Raw genomic sequence first — 9,540 nt, 5'->3', positions numbered from 1 at the left:
CCCTGACTTTTCCTTACTGTCTTCCTTGGCTTCTCCCAAGCCCCCAGTATGGACTGGCATAGATTGGGAACCCAGGACTTTCAGACCCTAAAAGGGAAGAGAGTTCTGGCTTCAGGGGAGGGCAGTGTGCAGACTACTGGAGAGGACCTTGTGCTGCTCCGCACAGTCTATGTGGATGCCGTGAATTCTTCTTTTCTAAGCAAAATGGCAAAAGAGAAATATAGGTCTTCAAACCTGTGATTTATTCTGTATCAGAAACGCATTTACCTGGCCTATTTTGCTGAACAGAAAACCTCAGGTTCACTTAGTAAAACTCAATCTGAATATTTCTATCCTTTATTTCCATACAGATTAGCTTCACATGGCCCTGAGTATAAACACCACAGACGGGCTTCAGGTTCTATGGGGAAGCAGCAGAGGCTCAGAGGGAAGATCATAACTATTTTAAGTTTTCTTCATGGTTCAGCAGGCGGCTGAAGAGTTCTAAAGGAGTAAACAAAATAAGAAAAGTTTTATTGATTAGTTTACAAATAACCGTTGTACAAGAAAAGAGACGGAATGGCAGGCTGGCTTACGGATGGCTTACTGCTTGCAGCCCTTTCATTCTGTGGCCTTGAGAGACAGCCTCAAGGGGTAAATAAAAGCAGCAAAGCAAATGTGTTGACTGGATAAATAGGAGTTTGCACCAGGTAAAAAGGTAAATAAACAGGACCCTTTATTTTTGATTATTTAAAAGTGTGCCAAGGTATTCCTCCTCCTCTCTTCTGTCTGTCTGTCTGTCTGTCTCTCTCTGTCTCTCTCTCTGTCTCTCTGTCTCTGTCTCTGTCTCTGTCTCTCTCTCTGTCTCTCTGTCTCTCTCTCTCTCTCCCTCTCTCTCTCTCTCTCTCTCTCTCACACACACACACACACACACACACACACACACACACACAGAGTTTTCTTTTGAGTTTCTATTCTCTCCACTAGGCAACACAACAATCCTCCCCACTGGTGTTCCGTGATACTGGTAGCAAGGATTGATATGAGCTTTCCAGGTACAAGTGCTCGCTTGAGTGGTTTTGATAAAGGGGGGAAAATAAGCATTGAGTCCATGCAACTCCTAGACTTGTATCTGAAGGTTTTTGACCTAAAGAGAGAGGAAGGTTTTTTTCAGGTGCTAGAACTGACAATACAAATGAGGGAGAAAGCAAACACAAGAGCAATACCTCTGTTCTTCAACCTCTGTTCTAGCTGGCTTCTTCTGTGAGACACTGATTGGTTACTTCAATTCTTGGAGAGAGAAAGAGCTCGCTTCCTCACTAAGGGAAAGAGTGTTAAAGAAGGCAAGTGAAGTAAACAAGGCCCAAAGAAACAGAAGTCCCATGGTTTCCCTTATTTGCAATAACTAGTCTATGTCTGAGACAAGTAGAAAAGGTCAAAAGCTATATACATATGACCAAATGAAGTTAAGCGAAATGAACCTCAAGATAGGGACACACGTGGTTTTTTCTTTCTTGCTATTGTTTCTAACTTATTTATAACATACCATATGATTTTTTTGTTGCTTTGGATGTTCCTCACCCATGGTATAACCCCTGTTTTCACTGTATTTGATGTTGATGTCGGTATAATTGGGGGAGGGGAAGGGAAAAAACAAAATGTTTAAATAGGGATACAGTTTGGCCCATTGTAACAATGAGATGTACAAGACACTACTATGTTGAAAAATGATCTTTACAATTTAGGCGGGAGTAGTATAATTGTGGAGTTAGGAGGAAAGGGATGGTAGGGGGAAAACAAAGGAGGCAACAATGCTTGATAAGAATGTACTCATTACCTTGCTCATGTAACTGTACTTTTACAATAAAAAACTTATTAAAAAAAGAAGTCATTGAAATGTCTAGCACAAGGACTTGAACGAAGTGCTTGAACCATGCGACAGAGAAACACTATAGTGACCTAAAACTTCTTAGGGAAATGAGGGGTGATATCAAAAGGGTTCAGACACAGGCCAAGCATATTATAAAGGACTTTGTGAGCACCGCCACAGAATTTGATCCTGTGTCCACAGAGTGCCATATAAATATCAAAAATTGTGAAATGATTTAAAGAAAAACACTAGATGCATGATAATGTAGGTACAGAGTCAGCAGAGTGAAAAGTGGTGCTGTGGTTCAAGTGGTAGAGCACTCGCCTTGAGCTGAAGAGCTGAGGGACAGCACCCAGGCCCAGAGTTCAAGACCCATGACCGACAAAAAAAATTTTTTTTCTGATTAATGGGAGATAAAAGAGTCTTTTGGATTTGTCTGCCTGGGCTTTGAATCTCTATCCTCAGAATCAGCAGAGTAGCAATCATGAGGTCTTCATGAAGCACACAAATGGCAAGGCAATCAGGATGTGTTAAATCTCTCCCCTCCCTTGAACCACCTGTTTCAGCTGGTAACCAAAACCTGGTATTGCACAAGGACTCAATGAAATGAATAGAAATAAGCAGGAACTCAGACTTCTGGCTAGAGAGGGGGCCCTGTGCTTCCTAGTGAGGAAGGAAGAAATGCAAGTGTCTGAATCCTTCCACACAGAGATGTTCCAACAGGAAAACAAGACTCTCTAGCTAAAAGCTAGACTCTGGTTTTCCAAGTGTAGGAAAACGTTAATGGGAATTATGTAATACCACAGATAGCTTAGATCAAGACCCATGGGAAGTTCATGCATTCACACAACCCATGATTCAGCCCTGGCATTACTGCAGGGGGCAGTTTTGTTGAAATGGAAAGCACCATGGAATAGAGTAGCAGAAAGATCTGAGCTCCCCTCCCAATTCTACTACTTGCTGGACTTTCCTCTATTCTGAATCTTTTTTTTATTCACCTATAAAATGGTGATAAAAATACCTTTTGATAGGGCTGCTATGAAGAGTCAAGGTGATTTATTTTTAGTCAATAAATATGTAGTAAACACCGATGATGTACCAGATACCATCCAGGGAATATGTCATCCAGACCAGGTCCCTGCTTATATTCATGTGTGAAAACTTCATATGAGAAGGACAGAAAGGTCAGCTGTGAAGACAGGGCCAGTGGGAGAGATGCTAGTAATGCTGGTAGAGGTAGTAGAGCCTTGAGGCTTGAACAGCAAGATGAAGTCTCTGTTTAATCTAAGAGCAACTATTGGAAGGCTCTGAGCAAGGGGAAATGTGCTCTGGTATGTATTCTGGCAGCTTGTATGGAAAAACTGTGGGGAAGGGGCAGAACGGAACAAGGATGCCAACAAGATCTGTCACAATACTACAGACAGGAAATCAGACCTGGGGGCCGGGGTGGGAACAATGAAAACTTTCCGGAAATGCTTCTGTAAGAATCCAGCAAATAAATATTTTGAGCAAAACTGAGGCCAAAAGGCAGCCCATATATTTGCATAAACATTTCAAAACATTTTGTCAAAAATAAAAACTCATTCTTAGCTTAAGGGAGGATAAAATTAACAAACAAACAAAAGGAGGCGGTTGGCTACATTTGTGATGTTGGCCAACCCTGATAAGAGGACCACAGGAGGAAAAACAGACCCGGACACAAGGATGTGAAGGCTGTTTCATAAAGGACCGAGATTTGGAAAGAGTTTTGGGCCTCCCAATGAGTGAAGCGTGTTTCCACTAGTCACTGATACTTAAAAGGGTCAGAGCACTAAGCTGTGGTTGATATCAAGATATCTATGTTAGGTTCTGTCTATTTTCTTCTCTTCAGAGCCACTATTTTACTGAAAATACATTTCTGGAGTCTGTAAGGAAGGTACAACTGACCATTTTGAGTTTCAGGACATAGGGCCACGCCCTGTTGACAGCCAGGAAGACTTGGAGTTCCACAACTATGTTTCAATTGGGAATGCCAAAGGATTTGTTCTTTGGACAGGATGAGGACATTTGATCCTCGAATAACCCAGTCCACTGGCATTTACTGTGAGGGTGGGGATGAGAAGTACCAATTCCGATGTCACTTGACTGACCTACTGTAAGGTCAAAAGACTTGTAACTACTACAAGTAAACGTTGTTGCCTGGCTAGTTCAGCAATAAGAAAACCAGTGTTCTTCACAAAGAAATATTTAATCCACAGTATTAATAGGGCTCACATTATACACCCAGATTTTTGTTCTAAAGTACAAGGTACTAAAGTTGTGAATTGGCTAGTCTTTGTTTGCTGGTCACCATTTGTGCATAAATAAAAACGAGCCTACGATGTGTGAATATAAAGTACTAGCTAGCATTTCCTCCCTTTAAACTTAATCTTACAGTCTAAATCATAGGATACTATTTATGTTGTATGTTTTCTAGACTACTTATGTATTATATATTTGTTTATTTTACATTTACATATATATTTACATTAATTTATACACATATTGATATTATGAAAGCAATACTAATGTGGAAAGTTTAAACATTTCATCCAACGGGGAAGTGTTCATTGATTCCCCAGTGACCACTAGTAATATTTTATGTTTCGTTCCATTCTTTTGAAGACCACAGTGATCTTTTGTTGTTGTTGTTAATGTTGCTTTGACCATAACGCTTAAAAAGATCTTATTTTCTGCTTTATCATCTAACCAAGCAGATCGCCAATAACATCTTCTATGACATTGAGAACTCTCAAATCAAATCATCTTTTTCTACAGTTAAATGGCCCACAGATTTACCATTTATAAGATCAACAGAACTGCAGACCTGAACTTAAAGGACATTTTCAGTATTTCCCTATTTTAAGTAGGGATTTAGTCAACATTTTCCTCTTCATAACCAGCTTTGTTGTTCAATATTGGGTCTTTAGCATAAACCTGGAAGATTCAATGTCTCAAGCTTTTCTTAGACTACTTGCCATCAGAAAGCTGTTTCTAGTTTCTGCTTTCTGGTCAAAGGGTGGGCACCCAGCCCTCTCTAGAGTACAGAGTACAGAAGAACTTTGTTAACTTAGTAAAAGGCTGCATTCCTGCACTCTTTATGTCAGTCTATTTTCTCTATTATATTTCTTTTGAGTCTGACTCCACAATTTTTTTAACCTGGTTCTTATGAAGGAGGTTCTTATTGCTTTTTTCCAGTGCCTAGGTGCTAATTAATCTCTATCTCCTTATTAAAGTAAGTTACCTACAGTTTTTTTCCCCCTTGAAAAACAATTTACCTGATTCAAATAATAACCACATCAATGATGATGATGGTGATGATAAAGATATCTTCCTTGGGCATAGAGATTCCAGGACATGTCTCCAGGCAAGTCAACTTCTTGACAGTCCCCCTTTCCAGTCTGCGGGGACAGATCTGGGCCTGTGTGGCATTTGAATACTCTTGATCTGTTCTTATGTAATCCACATGACTCATGCTGGCTCCTGAGTCACCCATCCCTTTGCCTAGGGCATCTCCTCTGGCTCCTGGAGTCCCCCACCTGTCCTGATCCCTGTCTGAATGGAGATAGCATGACTCAACTCCAGGGAAAGGGTGGTTCTTGCTGTCTGGCTGGTGTCCTCAGCTCCAGGAAGCATTGGGCTTGGGCTGACAGCTGAGAGGAAGGCCGTGCCACTCACGTCAGCAGTGTCCCTGTGAGGGAGCCCCAAGCAGGAAGGGGCAGCCTAGAAACCAGACGTTCCCTCACTAGTTACCAGGTCTGGGGAGGAAAGGCAAGGGCGCAGTGTTTATTTGGATTTTTTTTGGTGCATTATTTTTACTGCCTTCATGGTCTCATGGCTAGTCCAAGGGACATGGTGTGGTCATAAGTGCTAATATATTTTGAGCATGTACCATTTCCAAGCACTGTCCAAGGCTCTTTACATCCATTAATTGTCACAAATCTGTGAACATGCTGATGCCCATTTGGCAGGTGTAGAAAAATAAGACTCACAGGGAGTAAAATCACCCATGTGGATCAGACACAGACCAGGGTACAAGCCCCTCCCAAGGCTCTCTCTTCATCAGTAGCTCAGTCCCCTCAAACTGCAGAGTGAGGGATGTCTTGTGAAGACGCAGGCACTGATTCTGCAGTTTGAGGGGGGCCTGAGGTTCTGCATTTCTACTAAGTTCCCAGATGAGAGGGAGGCTGCTGGTCCATGGAGCACTCACTAAGTAACAGAGCTGTACAAACCATGTTTATACTGGTCTTACTATGCCACGGACTGTTCTGTAGTTGGAAAATATTTTATTCACATATCCACTTGTTTATCCAAAATCCACTGACTATCTGCCATACCGAGAGAACATTTCTCATCACACACATGGAGAAAATCAGTTCCCTGCACTCTGCATATACTATCAGAGCCTGATGAGGCCTAAAAGAGACATGCACCATCTGCAGGATGGTGTACCAGAGAAGGGAAGCTGAGGCCTCCTGTGATTTCTAGCCTGCCTGAGTGTTTGAGAGAAGAGGCCAGGGGAAGTCTCTGCTAGAGATTCCTCCCAGCCATCTTCACCCCAACGCCATACCTCTGCCCAGCCCACTCCTCCCAGGGAGATAGTTGCTACCCAAACTGCAAGATCTGGACACAAGCCAGATCACTTCAAAGGTCCTTCCTCTGCACTTTCTCCAAGATTTCTGACTTCATGGAGTTCTTCGCCATGGCAACTTGGTTGCCTCTCAGTTCATGCCAGACCTTATTAAGACCTTTGCATGGGATGTAATTCAACATTCCAGACATCTGTGACATGGGGGATAGTGTTGTCTCTATTTGTTTAGTGGAGAAATTAGGGCACTGAGTAGTAAAGAAATTTCTATAAGACCATCCAGCATGGAAACACAACAGCTGGGTTGGTTGGAGGGCTGGCTCTTCACTGCTAAGCAGTACAGCCCCCTCCACACATCACTCAACCTATCACCTAATTCATCCTCTTGAATACAAGAAAGTGTGGCTGTAGGTACCTTGTGCACAAGGGCCTGGAAAGAGAGCATCTGGTGTGTGGAGGGGGGCAGGGTAATGACTGTGGAAATAAGAATGGAGACCTCTGTGGGGCAGGAGAAGACAAAAGTTCATAATAGCTACATGTGGTCTTCTCAAGGAAGGCTCCAATGGACTCACTGTGAAGTCCTAAGCGGTACTAAAGAGTTTCTCAAGCCGGGCTCACGCCTGTAATCCCAGCTACTCAGGAGGCTGAGATCTTAGGATCATGGTTCAAAGCCAGCCCAGGCAGGAAAGTCCGTGAGACTCTTATCTCCAATAAACCACTTGAAAACTGGAAGTGGCACTGTGGCTCAAGCAGTAGAGCACTCGCCTTGAGCTGAAGAGCGCAAGGACAGCATTAAAATGAATTTGGAACAGAGACCAGGCAACCTGTGGCTGAAGGGAAAGTTGCCAACCTGTTGCTGGCCTACAAGAAGGGCTGAGTGCATTCCAGGCCTAGGGGCAGAGGCATTGTCTTTAACAGCTAACAGGGACCAACTCTGTAAGTGAGACTATTCAAAACTATGGGTCATCTAACCTATCATGAAGCAGTCTTTGACTCCTCCAGATCCAGGAGGAACTAGAGATTCATGTAGACATCTGAGGGCAACAAATCACATGACTGTTCTCCCCAGTGCAGTGTTTCTCAGTGTGGTCCTTGGACTGGAAGCTCCAGAGTCAAATGGGAAAGTGTCAAATAAGAACTTCAGGTCCACCCCATATTTCTTGAATCAGTTACTCAGAGGGTGGGGCAGAGCATTGCAAGTTTTGACAAGCCTGCAGAGAATACCGATGCATACTGAGAATACTGATTCAAGAACCATTCTTCATCAGAGGGGGACTATGGTGTTAAGACACCTGGGGATTAGGTCCCACTGTGGTCACTTGGTAACTGCCACCTTGCTTCTAGCTCTTCAGGCTTTATAAACCTCAGTCTTCCCACCTGCAAAGGGAAGAATACTGAAATAATAATTACAGGTTTCTAGGAGGATTAAGTAAAGTAACTCAGGAGAACCATCTAGCAATAGGCTTTGCACAGGGCAGTCTTCAGTAAAGGTTAGTCCTGATTTTAATGTGTGTTTTCCCAGCCTGACAGCAGTCCAAGAGCAAGGGAATGTGGCAGCTTAGAGAACTCCTCAGGGGACGCTGCTGCTCCTCTGTGGCCTAGGAATCCGGGAAAATCATTGTCTAACAATGTGCTCATTTTTTCAAAGTTATCAGGTAGGATATGATCATGAGCAAATCTACACCTGCATTTGTAAAGGATGCAGAGCCTGACGTCACTGGAGGCTGAGAGGAGCATCATCGTCAGGTCTTTATATAGTGGCCTAGGAGCATTTCCTGATTTTCAGTCTGTGGCAGGTTGGTGCAATTTTTATTTTGTGGTTGTGACTTTCATTATATGCTTGTTTTTATTATTGACATTCAGATACTCTGATATAAAATAAATCTCTCTGCAAGATTATTTCAAAGAAGTATCCATTATTTAATTTCTAAATGTTTTAGGCTATATCCCTAATAGATAAGATTATCAACTCTTTTAATTAGCATTTATTACTTCTATAAAATAATGCGTTTCGTTCTATTTTTAAATATTTGTATAATTTGAATCATGTTCATCCCTGTTACTCTCCCCCTGCAGTCCTTTCCTTCCCACTGGTCATAAACACATACTGCTACTTTACACCTTCAGTATAACCCTGATATTACAGTCTAAAGTGTGATGGATTGAAATAGAGAGCCAACTGACAGGAAGTGACAGGAAGGAAGACATAACAAGCACTGGAAGATGGGTGCGTTGGGGGCTGAAGGGAAGGAAGTTTTTCCCCAGAAGTCTCTGTGGTAAGGAGATTACTTAATTCTCCTTGCTGACTTCTCTCATTTATAGACACAGCCCAGAGTAGCTGTGAGAGCCTCACTTATAGTAGTGGCCAAGTAACCTGAAGTGAACAAACCAGTCACCAAGAATGACTGGGAAACCTCAATGCCAGCGAGGAGCTAGGGAGGCAGCCCAAACCACAAGACCTGGAGAGAAGACAAACTCACAGAAGCCTGCTCCACACTCTACTCAGCATTTTCTTGCAGGCATTTACCAATCTGAAAGGATCAGAATACCAGAAATATAAATGACAACAACAAAAGCAAAGCATTTAAGAAGGAGGACCAAGCCAGGCATCAGTAGTCAGAAGCCAGGAGTCTGAGCAGTACTTTCAACAGTCATGTGGAGTAAGGAGACAATGATGCTTAGATTTCTGAGAGAGCCAGGACTTGAGAAGCCAAAATCCTGCAAAGAGAAGCAGTGATTTAAAAGCCTAAATGTCAGGTATTTATTTACCATTTGTCATTTGTTTGAGTGTATGAAAATCAGCTGCACAGTAACATAAGAATGCAGAAAAGGGCAGACAGATGCAGGATTACACAGAGCATTTAAAACATGCTTCTTGGGGACAGAAGCCTATTTTAAATGGAGGGGACATGCCTGTGCCCTAACCTAGACAAAAGTAGGCTACATCTACCTGTATTTTTCCTGGCCTTCTTTAAAACAATTCAGGAAGAGGGAAAGGAAAGATCCAGTGGTAATATACAGCCCCTCAAGGGTACGCCCCCAGGGACCTACTGCCTCCAGTAGTCCACAAACAGCGCCACCAAGG

General features: G+C 42.7%; 1 long non-coding RNA gene across 1 annotated transcript in view; it reads right to left on the bottom strand.

Moving 5' to 3' along the window:
• Positions 1-350: 350 nt before the first annotated feature.
• Positions 351-9,540, bottom strand: part of LOC138826670 (uncharacterized) — a 52,241-nt gene continuing 43,051 nt past the window's right edge. The window contains exons 2-3 of the long non-coding RNA XR_011371806.1: positions 1,206-1,298; positions 351-483 (exon numbers count right to left, since the gene is read on the bottom strand). This is a non-coding gene — a long non-coding RNA (uncharacterized lncRNA). The remainder of the gene's footprint in view (positions 484-1,205; positions 1,299-9,540) is intronic.

The sequence above is a fragment of the Dipodomys merriami genome, unplaced genomic scaffold (assembly GCF_024711535.1).
Source record: "Dipodomys merriami isolate MVZ:Mamm:240054 unplaced genomic scaffold, mDipMer1.0.p SCAF_148, whole genome shotgun sequence".
Classification (NCBI taxonomy): domain Eukaryota; kingdom Metazoa; phylum Chordata; class Mammalia; order Rodentia; family Heteromyidae; genus Dipodomys; species Dipodomys merriami.
This window is presented reverse-complemented; position numbering and strand designations above follow the sequence as displayed.